General features: G+C 43.2%; 1 protein-coding gene across 4 annotated transcripts in view; it reads right to left on the reverse strand.

Annotated features, from left to right (window-relative positions):
• The window catches only part of WIPF1 (WAS/WASL interacting protein family member 1), a 56,634-nt gene that overhangs the window by 31,613 nt on the left and 8,892 nt on the right, over positions 1-16,129 (reverse strand). For 2 of the 4 annotated variants that reach the window (XM_080620422.1, XM_080620419.1), the window contains exon 2: positions 3,991-4,100. The gene's annotated coding sequence lies outside the window, so the exon portion shown is untranslated. Of the gene's footprint in view, positions 1-3,990; positions 4,101-7,552; positions 7,599-15,193; positions 15,242-16,129 lie in introns of those variants that run through there. The other 2 variants (XM_080620420.1, XM_080620421.1) reach the window with 2 other exon arrangements.

Consider the following 16,129-nt stretch of genomic DNA (forward strand, 5'->3'; position numbering starts at 1 on the left):
CTCTGTGTCTCCGATTACAGAAGTCTTTGCTCCAATTTATTTCTCTTTGGAAACAACTTTTTACAGCTGCACATGGCAAGTACTTAGCTAGAGAGTGAGGAAGGGAAGCTGGAAAGAATGATTATTAATAGATTCTGCCAAAAAAATAGGCAGGGCAAAGTCTTCAGTGGCTTAGCACAAGAACTAGTAGAACTTCCCCTAGGCAAAGAGGGGGAATGTCCTGTGTTGTCGTCCTCAGAAGGGAAATAATGCAGCTGTATTGCCTTCTGCAGCAACTTGGGCTGGACCCCGAGGAAATACACAGCACCCTGACTGTCTACTTGTGAATATGGTCAAGTCCACACACATTAAGAGAGAGCATTCACCCAAGTCATTGCTAGTTAAAATCAAGAGATGCAATTCAGCCATCTGCATTTTATTTCAGATATTTGTATCTCCAACCCTTTTCCACGACCTTCGACAACAAAGTGTTTCCATGCAGCAAGTGTAGCCAAGTGTGCCACGTGGCTGCCTGCCCCGGAGGGCACAGGCTTACCAGTGGGCTCAGGGGACTGTAGGGACATCAAAAAGCCATATCTAGCTGAGTGCATAGGTCAGACCTGGGCAGATGTGTCAGGCAGGTGATTATGCTAAGAGGGACAGATCCACATCTTGCTTAAACTTGGTGGGACTTGCAAGCCATTGCTCAATGGGAGACAAGGCACCCCAGCCAGCTGCTATGGGACCAGCAGTGGCTCCTGCTTCCTGCAGAGTTTTGGAAGTCTGCATTGCACCTTTTGTTAGCTGGCAGCTCTGAGACAGGCGCTCACTGGGAGCCCAGGGAGCAGCTGGTTTTAGAGGCTATTGCCTCCATGCCAGGCAGCAGACCTAGCTGAGCTCCTGCTGGTATTCCAAATGCAGCTTTTAGTATGAAAAGTAGTAGTTTTGTGCTGTTTAATCTAAAAAAAAAACCAAAACCCCAAACCAGTATGTATGGCATACCACTGCCAAGAAAATACATACCCACAAAGCCAAAAGCAGACACATGCCATCATTCAACACTTGCATTTCCTCTTTAGAACATTCATTGGCAAATCTTCTTACTCCACAGGACTGCTCAAATTTGTCTTTGCTAATGTCAATCTACCAACAACTCAGAAGAGAGAACAAATGGGTCACTGGTCACTGCAGGCTGGCTCCGTGCAGGTGCCCTGGAACAGCAGGTATTGGAGGGTGACAGCTGATTTCCTCTTAAACTTCTTTGTAATAGGAGTGGCTGTCACAGTTGTTAAACCCTAGCTAAAGTTAGTACCACATCTGCTGAACCCTGTAAATATGGCTGAAACCCTGATCAAACTGAACAGTTTGGTTAGCTCGCATGGGCAAAACCAAATTGGTTTTATTTTAAGGAAGTTTAAAGACTAAGTTTAGCACTAGCAGACTAAAATATGACTCTTAACATCTCTGCTTTCTAAACCAGAATTGGTAATTAAACACAGAGTTAAGAACCACTTCAAATCTGAGGCCACAAGCTTCCAGATAAAAAGAAAACTTTTTCCAAACTCAGACAGGTGCTTTATCTGGATCAAATCCACAGCTGAAAGGAAGCTTTGCGTTGGTTTTGTTGGGTCATAAGACGTTTTTACTCTTGTGAAATACACTTTCTCTCTTAAACTGCAGTCCTGACGACTGGCAGTCCTCAAACAAGTGATGGTGCAAGGATCGCTGTTTTCTTCTGTATCTGCTAAGGCCCTTATAAGCAGGCTGGTTCACAGAGGGCTGGGTTAAAGGTGGTACTGGCCCAGGCACCACCACACAGAGAAAAAGCCCTGCTTCCACACAGAAGAGGTATGGCAGTGTCAGGGCTGCTGTCGAGCAAAGCCTGAACTCTGAACCCAAACGCTGCTTCAGGTGAGCCCTGATCCATCAAAACTTGCTAGTAGGAAACACTGTTCAATGCCAACCAAACTAAGGGTTTGCATGGTAGCATGACCTTGAAGTTTGCCACTAGCACCAGAGTTTTGAGATCCATGATAAGAATGAGCAGTTTTCTGTCTTCTGACAACTGCTCACCTGAGAAAGCAGCACAGCCTGCCTTTCCAGGTCTCCCTTTTATGCTGGGGGCAGACGTGGTCCTTACCTTGCCACCTGCTAATGATAACAACCCAATACTTTCACACAGTGCACAGTATAATGCACTCATTTTATCTGTTCACTTCCAAATTATGAGAGTAAAATCTCCTCAGGAAACTCAGGAACAGCAGGTCACCTTCTCTCCCTGAAAACTGGAGTATGGGTTATACTGTACCGTATGTATGGAAGTGTTTATTGCCTTTAAAATAACTATTCAGCTTTCATCAATAACCAGGACAATTTAAAGTCACTGTCAACAAGGAGACTGAAATACAGAATGACAGACAGCAGGGCTGGAAGAGGGCACCTACCCTTCTCCTGAGTCACTCACTATTGATTATATCACTCCTGGCAGGTATTTATCTCTTCTCTCCCAAAAAATCTCCAGTGATTGAAATTCTGCAATATCCCTCAGTCATCTGCTTAGCCTTACAGCTAATGAAGCTTTTCCCAGTCCTGCTAATCACAGCCTTTGCTGTGATTTCATTTGCTATTTCTGATCCTATTTACAACTGATGTGTAAAAGAATTTATCCCTTTTCTCTTCATGGCTATGTGAAAACTGTTTACAGGCCTCTTTGCTCTCTCTTATTTAGGCTAAGCAATCATATTTCCTCCAGTCTTTCCTCACAAGCTGTATCTGATCTTTCTCTCATTACTGTTGTTCCTAGGATGTTCCACAATCCCACATCTTTAACTCAGCATTACATGGTATGCTCTTTTGCAGCATCCAATTTATTAATTTGAAATAAAATATGTCAATTTAAAAATACTCATGTTTTCCCTACCTGCATGTCTCCCTCCTTCAAACACACCTTTTTTTCTAACCCACAGTGTCCAAACAGGTATTGTCACACAGTAGTACCATCTTTTTTGGTCCTCTAATGTGGAATAACTCTCACAATATCAGACTTTGCACCAAGTCTCATCGTGGCAGCAGTTCATCATGCTTGGTATGACTTGTGGAGCCACAAATGGAGCAAGACCTTTGTCTGCTCCCAGGGCTAACCCTTCCTTCTCATGTCTCCCAAGCCCAGGACCCAGATTTCTCCAGACGGTGGTTTCCAAAGCTAGTGCGCTGCTGAAGCTACAGCAAAGCATTAACACACCTGGACCACCAACAGTCCATATCGAAACCCAGGATGGTTTTGTGCTCAAAACCAGAGAACCAAAATTCCAAGTGCCTCTGGTACCCTCCCAGCATTAGTTTCTACCTGTCCCACTAACCACAGTAAGCCACAGTCAGGGCTTACAACACACTGCATTTGAGACAGGAAATTATATCCGATCTGCTGGACTACACCAGCTTTAGGTAAGCACACTGCAGCCTATCTACAGCACAAGTTTTCTGCTCAAACCTCTGCTTGAGCCTTTGTTCAGTAGCACCAAAATCTGAACACTGCAGCCTTCACCATGCAGTTTTCAAGTGTAACGTCATTTGCTCTGAGTCAGGACAATTATAAATTCACAATACCTGGTCAAATCATATCTTAGGTCTCCTGACCTACTTGTGAAGTCTTAAATCCCTCCACTGTTATTCCTGTGCTACCGGAATGAAAAAATCCCCACTACACATGATAAAGCTTGTAGATCTGGCAGAAAATTTAATGTTAACCTGAGGCACCTAAATCTGACACTGGGAAAGGTGTGCCACATCAGAGCATGTCAGTAAACTGGCATTGCCATTAATCCTGGCCTGGAGGGGAATGGCTCTTACATTATCACACTGCAAATCAAGACATGAGATGGCTCTATGCCTTCTGGCTGTTATAGGTCAGGAATGACACACACCAGAGATGTTTCCCTATGCTGCTGCTCACACAGTGACTCCTCCCCACTCCCATCCCTCTTCCTGGTGCAAATCCTTCAGGCTCTGTACCTTGTCACCAGCAGGAGCGATGCTTGCACAGAACAGGAGGCCTGGCAAATTCAGTCCAGAATATACTTGCTGAAGTTAATTAGATTGCAGTGACATTATCCTGCACATTCCTGCAAGGAAGAAAAAAAATGAACTGTTAAATGTGAAACCACAGAGCTTGGGTATGTATCCATGATGCATTTCCTTGTGCAAGTAGAAATTCTGCATGAGAAACTGGCAGTGTGTAAAGAGGAGCCCACCTCCATCAAGAGAGGAATCAGAACAGGAAAACACACTGACTGTGCTCTCCGTATCAGTCCCTGAGGCCAAAGGGCCTAGTTTGCTCTCAAACAAAGTTAAGATAATTCACCTGACTTCAGCATAGCATAGTAAAAGCCAGTATAAATGGTGTAATGAAAGCAGAAAAGCATAAACACATGTGTAGATGATGTGTAAGACTGAATGGAGTTATCCACTCCTACAGTTAATTGATCTTCTTAAAAGGGCTATGGTTCACCAACTATCTTTGTAATAACAGGTTTCTATAGTTTAGTCTAGAGAGAAATGCACGCAAAAGCTGAAGCAAATCAGCTAAAAGTAAAACTGAACTCCCTCAACCTCTAGGTGCTTTTAACAGCTAATTACAAAAATGATTTGCAGAAGCTCTGTTCAGGTACTGGGGGATAAGAGGGGGAGGAAGAAAGGGTACAGAATGGCCAGCAGGATGTGACAGAGACATGCTACAAATAACGATTAATGTCTCAGCAAAAGATACCCATGTCCATTTGATGTATTTAATATTAAAACAACAAAATGTCTTCAACAATCCAGTCAATTTAAAATAAAATGTAAGAACAATAACCAGTCAGCATTTTATGGACTTTTTTTTCTGTTTAGAGATCAAAGTCTCAAGACTCCAGTTCCTTACTGGTATGTAACCTTTGAATACACTGCGGTGAAATGAAACCCACAAAGGGATCCTGCCATAAACTCTCTGAAGCTGGTCTGTGCAGTTCAGGTTTGCAATACCTGGCATTGCACATCCTAACTCCTTTTTTTCTCCCCCTTGCAGAATGGGACCACCCTGTGCTGTGAATCCAAGTGCACAGTGGGCACAAAGTCAACAGAGCAATGCAGCTGAGTAGCTTTTGAGGAGCAAAACTGGCCAGTGATTCTAGTGGCATTCTGAGTGGTTTATTCTGTTTGTTTGCAGGATTAAGGATACTTTTAAGTTGCTTTCATCTAACTTTGAAGCTCTGTCAGACTTAAACTTTTATAATAATACTGCTCAAGGGAAGAAACCAAAATAAATAATAAGAAAAAAATACATTAAAATTATTTTTTTCTTCCATAGATGCTATGATTATGTGCAAACACATACACACAGTCTTTTTTCCTTCTGAAGTTCATTAAAAGAGGAGGGATTTTTCCCTGAGCACAGAATTTGTCTCCATCTGGTTCCATTTTTTACTATTCTCTTTTTTTGTGTGTGTGTTTCCTTCTCTCGCATTCCAATCCATATTTATTTCATTTTATGCAGTCTGTATTCTTTATTCTCTTTCCTCTTTTTGCAGATTTCCTTTTTAATTTGTTAGGGAAAGAAACATTCTTTCCCTGGTTTTCATAGTGCAAGCTGGTGGGATGGGCCCATTCAGAAATTCCGCCTCTCCCACACCCTATCCCCCTCTTTCCCTCTGTCAGTCCTGCTTGCCTGTGCTTACTCCCGGTAGCAGAGTGAAAATGTTAAGCTTCTTTTCATTTAGGAAAGTCTATCAGGGTTTATATTTCAGTTTCAAATACCTGGTGCAAGCCTCTGCATGGAGGCTCAAATATATTATTTATGAGCCATTATATTTTAGCTTAAAACAACTCCCAATCTACTTGAGATGAGCTGCTATAAGGCAGGATTAGGCTGAAATGAAGATGTCTGCAGTGGGATTTTACTAAATTGCTTTTAAATCACATTCTTAGTCAGAGTTGAGTTTCACAGTGCTCTGGTGAAGGCCATAAACCCTAATAAAGCAGTAAGGCTGATTTGGGGCAGAACCTTGGCTTTTTTTTGTGAAACCTGACAGTTCTACAGAAGCAGAGGAGCCCAGCTAAGGCCAGAGCCTTCTGAACGTAAAACTCCAAAGCTCAAAACATAAGAGCAAGCTCTGCAAATGCTGCAGAGTGTGAGAGCCACAGAGCTGTTTACTGCCCAGAAACAGGGCCCTCCTATTCCCAAACTGCTGAGACCCTCAGCACCCTGCAGCAGAGCCAGACCCAGCATCCATCTCCCTGGGCAGGAGGAGGCGAGGACTTTCCAGCTCATGCAGCCCAGTCCTTCCTGAGCTGCTGCGCTCATTTTATGTAGGTGTTTCTATGCTGAGATCAGAATGAATGCACTCAGAGGCATGAAGAGAGCAAAACAGCAGTGCAACTTAACCTGCTTTTCTACAGAATCCAGGAAATATAGAAAAAGATACTTAGGAAGAAGCACAGGCAGTTTTAGGAACACTTGCCTGACACTCAAATCTCTGATTTTAATGTCTGGCATGCCCTAGGTAGAGCATCTGTCATTCCCAACACCTGTATTTCATGCTAGATCTCTGCCACTACCACTGTCCAAGCCCATCCACCTTGCAAGCTGTGACCCTGCCTAGGGAGCAAGGGATACTGAACACAGCAAGCACCTTTGCTTCCACCACTGCTACCTGGGCAGGCTGCGCTGCCATTACCTCCTCTTCCCACCACCTTCTCCCAGCACCACATGTGCCAACGCTGCTAGTATCTGGTTTTAGTTCAGGCCCTGTGCAGCACTACAACTACTACTATCTTCTACGTTTTATCCTCTTAAAGTTTATTTTCTTTGTAACTTTCACTCCTAATTTTGCATTCAGCATTTTTAATTAATACCAATTGCCTAGTAATGTTTAAAAGTAATGAATGTGGTTTTGTGCATGAATACAAAATGTACATCCCATTAAACAGCCTCACTCTGAGAGCTCCCAAGTTTTCCAGCACCAAACTGGTGCTGTTTCATCCCCAATACAGTGCTTTCCCAAGCCAAAACCTTCCAGCAGAGAAAAGCTGGGATGGAATTCCTCAACAGAAATTATCAGAAATGAGAGAAAACCAAAAGAGTCTACACCAGTAAAATTAAACAGAACAGCTATATACATGGTACAGCTGAAGCAGATAAAGTACAGTTCTCACTACAGTCAGTAAGTTTAACCTGTGCTTGGAAAAGCACTCTCTGGTATTTATAAACACTGACACTTCAAAATCCAGACCCTTTGCTCATTATATGAGAGTCTTAACATGATGGAGAAGACTTCATTCACACTTCTAATGTGACTCAGGTCCACACTGCCATTGTACAGCAAAGCAAGAGAGGCTCCTAGCTTCTGACAAACCAAGCTAACTTACAGATGAACTTCTTATTGTTGCCCCATACAGTCCTGCTCTGAAAGCCCAGATCACCCACTGCTAACACAACTGCCATATACACCACTGCTTACCCACCCCTGCCAAAAAACTGGGAGAATACATTTGCAGAACCGCTGTAGGATGGTTAAAGAGACATTCCAAGGGAACTAACCTGTGCTGTTTGAATCTGTCGGAGGTCGCCCAGTTCTAAACTTTCCCAGTAGCTTCAATCTCATTTCCTGTTGAGCAGCACGTGACAAGGCACTTCCCCACTGCACCTTGCGAGACTCACTTCACTTACTCGGTAAAACCAGATGAAGAAATTATCCGTCCCTTACAGTGTGTTTAAGAGGTTTCTGCTCTTATGCTGACATTTCTGCATGGCCAAAGAGCTCTCTATTGCCTTCTGAGTCACTCCATGACTCAATGGACATTTTTGTACTATTTCTTTGTATTACTACCAAACACTGAATGTGATTCTGTTACAGTATGCTCAGCGCCCCCCCCTCTTTTAAAGAGGAAACAAATGCAATAGAGGAGAGTGTAACTACACTGCAGGCGGGGGAAATTTCAGTTCAAGGATATTTGCCTACCAAGTTTTCAGAATGGCAATGAATTGATGTATTTGAATAGATGCAGTTAGCACCAGTTTTCAGAAATATTTTTAATTTGTATATAGAATCACTGAATGGCTTGGGTTGGAAAGGACCTTCAGATCATCCAGTTCCAACCCCTTGCCATGGGTAGGGATACTGTCCACTAGACCAGGTTGATCAAAGCCCCATCCAACCTGGCCTTGAACACTGCCAGGGATGGGGCAGCCATGGCTTCCTTGGGCAACCTGTACTAGTGCCTCACTGTATAGCAAACAGCTTCCACAGGAGTTTGAGTCCTGTGAAAACTAGTTTATTACTTCAGAAGAGTAGAGGTTTTCTTCTGAGTTGCATCAAGGTGTATCCATATATCTTTCAGGTTTGAAGACTACCATATCAGAGGAGAGGAAGAATGATCTTACCAGGATTAGCAAGGACACACTGCTCTGCTGGAAGATGCTCCATGTGGAGCATGTTAAATACCCTTCAATAAGGCTAAAGAAGGGGGTGGAGATCAATTAGATGTCCCTTTATTTAGTGAGAGTTGAAATAACAACAGCCAATGCCTGAGGCACTGATCAGCCTGACAAGGACTGAGTGAGGGTGGATGGGTTACACTGCCAGAGGGGTTGGAAACTGATTGCAAACATCTGTGCTGAGGCACTGATTGGATTTAGCTGCACCCAAGTGTGGGTGTGAAGAACCTGAAGGCAGGAAGAGAGTGAGCAAACAGGCAGATGCTGCACATTTGGGCTGCAAAGCTTTCAGCAGCAACACTTGTTTATGGCTGTCATGCATTTCTCCCACCATGCCCCGCAGCTGTCTCAGGACTGTACTGAAGAATTGATCTAGTGTTCATAAGTGAGTTAGTTTTGTTTTCTTTTTCTCACTCTCAGGCAGCAGGTGACAACTGCTATCATGGAGCTGGTTCTGCTCCTACCCAGGCTGTAACACAGAACCACAGCTTACAGCAAGAGGCCCAGAGCAAACCAACAGGAGCTGCTTCTGTGCCCACTGGTTGACGCATTCTATGCAATTTCTACGTAAATTGTGAGGTTTCCACTAAAACTGTCATCTTTTAAATTAAACTGTTCCAGATGAAGACATCAGTATTGTGAGCAGCATCCTCCCCATCTGCTGCTCTGGGGCTTCCTACAACTGCTCACTAGTTTACCACTGTTAAACAAGCCAAATTGGTTCCAATAACTCTTCTCTGTTACAATAATCTGACTGGTTTTGCTGGAAATTGAGTACGAATGCTTTTCAATGACCCCTCCTACCCACAGAGATGCAGGAGTAGTGACCTCTGGCAAAGAGGCAGTGACAAACAACAGGATTTCACAGAGCAGCGGCTAAGTATTGAACAAATCACACCCATCTAGTAAAAGATGTATTTTATGTGTAAACACACAGAGGATACCCACACAAAAGGAAATACAGAAGAGACCAGCCCACAAAATGGGTGCTTTTGCATCACCCTCTTTGGGTGCACACACGCCTACTTGTGCAGGCACATCCGAGCTCCTGCGGCTGCAACAGGAGAGGATGTGCAAACACATGTCCGCAGATGCACCTGCTCTGCCCCATGCAAAGTTTTGGCCAAATGGTATTATTGACACTGGAAGACACTTGAGAGCACTGTGAGATGCACGCAGCTAAAACATTTTCCCCTCAGTAAGCGTGCAGAGACACGATATGCTGGACCCCAAGCTTCAGAGGCACTGAGGGGAAGTTGAAGAGTTCAGGAAGTGGCCATGTTTGCTCTCAGCACACTGCCTCTTTGTCTTCCCCTCAGCTGCTCACCCGGGGGCTTTCAGGCAGCTCGAATCCCTCACAAGAGATGGGTTATTTCTATCCGTTTTAAAAAGGGGCTATGTTTATAAAGTCACTTTTAATGTGTCAGCCTCCATGTGAGGACTTAGCTGCTTACATTGGACCATGCCAGAGCTGTACTTGGGAGTCACTGGTGGGGCAAATGTACTTTTATAACCCCCCCAGGCACTCAGGGCTGCTCAAGATGGGAGGAATTTGTTCACCCAGCAGGTAACTCACAGCAGTCTCCCCGCTGCTTTTAAGCTATGCCCAAAGAAAACAGCCTCCCACGGTGCTGCTTCAGCCAAGTTCAGAGTGCAGCAGCACCTTGGCATCCCCTTCAGTGGGGCTACAGAGAAGGGACAGCAAAGGCAGCTGTGTGACGCTGGGGGGGGGACTCAACCATATCCACATTGCTCTGTCACAGCAGGGTTTGCTGAGCCACCACAGACACCAGAGCTCTGTCAGCTCTGACCATGGACCATTAAGACATGAAGGAAACATCTGTAGCCTGATAAATTCTGTCTTCTAAACAAACCACTTACTTCTCCATGCTTGTAACAGATGAGAGATCTGCTGACTGGCATTAGTCTTACTTAGAAGTAGTTGGTTTATCACATAATAAGCAATGCTGTATCTCACCTTTTACATAAACAAGATAAACCCATCTCTATCAACTGAGTGGAAAGCATACCTGAAGCTCTTCTTTATGTACACTTGGCTACCTAATGGAGACATGTGCTGGTAACCCTGCAGATGGCACGGGTTGTTTTTAAGACAGTGAAGCGATTTCCCCTCACTTGCCACGAGATCAAACAGCGTTTGATTTATGGATAAAGGACCACCCCAGCAGCGATAACAAGCTGCACAGGGATGTTAATAGACACAGCTGTAAATCGATTTACACAAATAATTTGCTCTCCTGGGCTACAGGTTTAAAAAGGCAATCATAGGCTCTGAGATTTTTGGTTTAGGTTAGAAACATCACTACCTTACATCGGCACATTTGAGTTTACCAGACATGGTGACCCAGGCTAACAGAGCATGTTGAACCCCAGCATTCAAAACCCACACATTCCACTTGCCTTATAAAAATAGGCCCTATGTATTCATTACACAGAAACTCAGCCACTTCACTGATATGGCTAAGACAACGCACACACACACTAGTGGATATGGTGGGGACTGTTTCCTATCTGGTACCTGTCACCAGCAAATATGAGCAATTAATATTTCAGTGACTGGGTAAAATGATTTGTACTGCTCTTGGCCTCAAGCGGGACAACACATGTGAGCGCAGGAGTAAGCCGTCGTGTGGAGCTGCTAATATGCAACTACAAAAGAACAAACCCCAAATCTGTTTGCCAAATCACCGGAGTCAAGCACTAATACAGAGGTGTTCAAACTTCAAAGCAGGAGCACAGTCGGCAAGAGTTTGTTGAAAGAATTACAACCAGGCCTGGAAACTGGGACTTCTCAGTAGCATATAATCCCTGCTGTTTCCATTTCCTCTTGCTCATTATCGGCACAGACAGGGGCTGAAGATTAGTAAGCAGTGGGTGTTTGGGGTGAATTAGAGCATGTGTGATGTAGAGGTAGGTATCCTGGTGGCATCTCTGTGGCTTCTGAGAGGGATCTAAATATTTAATGTTGCCCACTGTGCTTCTTCAGAACAATGATATACTAACATGTGCCTTGGGGGTGGGAGAATCATACCAGATAAAACCAAATCCATCTTGTCCTTCATCCAGGACATGAACAAAATACGATGGTCAAAAGTTCCCTGGCAAATTCCCTCTCTGTATTGACATGTACATGGAGGATGAAGAGTTTTCACTCTGCTCCAGCCTTGTCTGAAACCAGGAGAAAAAAAAAGCAAAACAAAACCCAAACCCACAAACTCTGGGACAAAAATCCTGTACACAGCTTTGTGCATATGAGACATTACATTTTCAGCTGTCACCCTTGGCTTTAGTCACAGGCTACCCATTCAGAGGACAGCCACATAAATAAGAGCCATTACTAAGAACTTGAATAGTACTGAACTGACAAACCTTGCTCTCCAAGTTACTTGTCTTCCCTGTCCCAGTAACACAGACATTAACAGACTCCTGAAGAAAAGTTCTGCACTGCTCATGTATTATGATACGTATCATAAGATAGATTTCTATCTTCGTAGAAATCCCTTCGTACCATTATAGATATTTCTAACCACCTTAATATGTTCTCAGGAACCAAAAAAGAAGTTTTAATAAAAGGAACAGTGCTGGTCATTGCTTACAATACTTAATTTCACATAAACCCTAATTTTTTATATTTTTATACAATAACCTTGAAACACAGTTTCTTTTTGACCTGATCAAAGTATGGGATTTCTTAACAAGTCCACCAACATAAGAAACAATGTATGTTATCTTTCCAAAGAGTGCTTTCAACACTTTGCCTGTCAAAACTGCCTGTTTTTCTAGCGCAGTGCTTGTTATACTGTGGCAATGGCATACCTAGTCTCAAAGTACCTTTTTCAACATATAAGCATTGCTATGATGGTGATAATAAAACACATTTATTATTGAGCAATTTGTCTTTAGCATTAGCCTGAGTCTTAAAGTTTACAAAGCTTCAGATCTGAACAATTTGATGAAGAATTTTTATATACTTTGTTATTACAGTAGGAAACATCAACCGTTTTTAGAAGATCACACTTAAATTCAAATACTACTTTATATTCAAACTTCCAATCAGTATTTTTGTACGTATACGCACATATGTATAAGGACGTGAACAAAGCAATCTACACCTTAGGAATCATGATGTACCAACATGCACATATTTTAAAGCCACAAACCCAATATTCATCAACAAGAGCAATTTTCTATCTGACATGGGCCATACAGTTTCAAGCTGTTACTTCTACTTCGTTTATTTCTCCTTTACATCCTGAATATTCATACTGGAAGGACTGAAAATTTGTGATTGGGTAGAAAATAGAGAGGGAGATAGCTACATGCAGGGTAATACAGGAGCATATATTGGCACAATGTCATTGGAGACAAAAAAGCTGTACAGTATTTCATAGTTGGAGCATCCTATGCAAAGCTCATGAACTCTCCTCCAATAGAAAATAAGTCCCTATGAGTGGGAACTTTAGTCCATTTCTTGCATTCCTCCCATGGGTGGTATATTCCACATCAGGAATATCTGAACGCCAAATATAGCCACGGATCTGAGTCTGTGCATGCTTGCTGGGCAATTATAAAAGAGAAGTAGCTTTTCCGCTGTCTAATGGGTGAGATCTTTGATTCCTTACTTATGTGCAAGTGCCAGCAATTCCATACTAAGGTTGGAACTACACCAGAGTAAGGTGAGCAAGATCAGATCATGTGCAAGATCAGAGCATGTGTTTTTTCTTTCATTAATATTTATTGAAAACAATAGTATACCAGAAATAATCAGGAGAAAGAGAGGCTCATGGTAAGAATATGTATATCCAATGCACACCACATTCTCATTTAATTGTCTATGCAATTACTATGACTTAGGAGGGCAGTAATTAAAAAAAGGAACAGGGAATTGCAGGGACAATGAAAAACATCCGGATGACAGTCTTGGAGGCTAAAGGTCTCAGTTTCCTTAGACACTGAAAAAAATTCAGCCCTGTTGAGACATCCTACATGTCACTCACATGTATGCGGTAGCTGCATGGGGCACATTCAAGCAAGACTGCTCGCACTACTATGCCTAGTGTTAGCCCTGGTCTGAAAGGATCACTCATTAGCCATCAGTGAACAGTTTCAATGCTCATTCACAATCTGACTACTTCATGATGGGTTTCAGCATGGAAGTAATTCAGTGCCATTTTAAGCAGGAACTTTTGTCTTGCAGATCTGGGATTACTGGCTCATTGCACTCAGGCTATGCTAAATCTGATAGAAAGCAATGTTTAGTCACAGCTCATCTGGCTCAGAGATAAACTGCCAATGCAGAAATATAATTACCTATATTGCCAATCATCAAAACCTGGTTTCATCAGCTGCTGAAACTGCAGGAGACTGCTCCTGGAGGACATAAAGCAACAGCTCTGCCTCAAAAGGTTCTGGGGTCACTGTGCTGTCCCCACAGTTAGACAAGTAAAAGGAGCTGGGCCCCCAATGCCTTGGCTATGCAACTTCCCATAACATGCTTGGGAATTGGTAATCAGGATAAGTCTCAAATGTGCGGGTTGAGATTGAGAGTGTAGGCATTAGTATGATATTCTGACTTGAAGCAGTCTGGCACCAGGTCTCCCTCATTAGCAGAAGTTTCACACAAGAATATAACAGAACTTGCATCTGTCTCTATCCCACTCCACACGTGCTTTGTTTCTTTCCCATTAGCAAAAGGCCACATACTCAGAGAACAGAATAATTAAACATGTAGCTAGGTCTATGGTTTATAGCCTTGAGGGTGTTACCTATGCACAGTAGAAAACCTCTGCTCCATTGTATTTTGAAGCATGGCTGTCTGAAAAGTTGCTGCTAACAGAGTAGACTTGCCTTACAGTCCAATTTATGGACTAGTCAGCAAAGCTGGCTGGCTCCCCTGCGAGGCTGCACTGCAGCAGTGACCTAAGAGAACTGTGCAGAGGAAAGCATCAGGGGCCTCCTAAAACCCTCCTGCTCAACCTGAAAAATTGTGGCTGCCCCAGAGTAAGGGAGAGACTACAGCATGGGCCCCTTGAGGGAGGTGATAATATTAGTCACGGACATTTTGGTAGAGCCCAATGCTTCCAGTTGGTCTGTGGGCCATGTCCCAGCACAGCCAGCACATCCTGGCGTGGTCCCCCATAGGGGGTGAATTATGAGCTGATACTCCCTGTCTGTCATTGGCAATGTCTTGAAGCATCCCCACACACTGCGGGAGGCTTCAGCCGCTTCCCTGTCACTACGTGCTGCCAGCAGGGGCTCAGCTACACCAGCTGTGATAAAGGCTATTTATACCTATTTGAGGTTTCACGATGTTAATAGTTTGGATTTAAGTAAACTTTGTGACATTTAACTTCAAGCTTTTTGCTGCTAAATGGGACAAGGACTGTTCTTTCACTCTTAATGCCAAAGCCAGCACCTCATGTCACTCTCGGGAGCAGTGGTTTTGAAGACCTCTCATTTTCCATGAGGCTATTTCCATAATTATATCCTTAAGAGCTATTGAAAACACCCCTTATTTTATCCTTGCCATTATCCTCAGAGAGAGGGTCTGAGATCCTGCACTTATGCACATTACAGAAAATGACAATGATACCGGGGGCATTTGCTCCATTGAGAAATGAAGAAACCAGGACTTGAACATGGCAGAGTTAAATACAGAGAAGTGAGACTGCAATATGTGACAATTTCACTGGACAGAAGTGAGGTTTATTGCATCAAACATACTTGCAGATACTCTGGGGTTTTTTTTCCTTCCCAGTAGTCACATCTCAGTAATCTCCCCAGACTTCAGATGATGTCACAAGGGCACTGGAGCTATAAAGCAGAAGAAAGAATGATCCTACCTTCAGGATAATGATTTCCAAAACTAACCAGCAGTGTCCACCAGAGAACAGAGGGAACACCTCCAGAAACCTAATGGAAAACAGCCTAGAGCAAAGCCTTGGGAAGTGCTGTTCTGACCTTGCCTGGAGCAATCCTGCTCCGCTAGTCTCTTCTCAGCACTGATCCTCCTCAGCAATCTTACATCAAGGGCAGGACTAGACTCAGGGTTGTGCCTACCAGCCCTTTTGCTAGTACAGTGTTTTTTATGTGGATGTATGTGTCTTCTCACTCTTCAGTCATTCCTAGCTAAGAAATAGCAGTGGAACACTTCCTGATGTCTATATAAAGTCTATATAAAGGGAAGAAGGTGAAAATACACTACTTATCTTTTAACTTTCTCTTCTTGCAGGGTTTTCCCATTCTATTTTCATTTGCTCCTCTCCATACCTCACAACGGGCGGTCTGGAGCAAAGGCCTTGGAACCTGCAAATGCTGAGGTATTACACACCATGTGATATTGTTACCGTAGTTTCATTAATGCCTCATCAGTCTCTCCCATTAGTGAGTGGACAGTGAACAAACGTATTTGTGAGACAAATAAAAGCTTTCATTCTAAGCAAAAAAGAGCAGTCATATACCACCCTTACTGTAAGCAAGTATAAACTCCATTATTCCTCCTAAGAGGAAACTTTCTTGAGGAACTTTTAAGGTAACACAAACGAGAAGACAACAATGACAGTTCTTTCCCTTGGAAGCACAAAATCCCCTCAGTGTTCTAAGTACTGCATATGATGACATCAAACTGGGTTTTACCCTGCAATTCACTCACATTATTAG

Source organism: Psittacula echo (genome assembly GCF_963264785.1).
Source record: "Psittacula echo genome assembly, chromosome: 6".
Taxonomy (NCBI): domain Eukaryota; kingdom Metazoa; phylum Chordata; class Aves; order Psittaciformes; family Psittacidae; genus Psittacula; species Psittacula echo.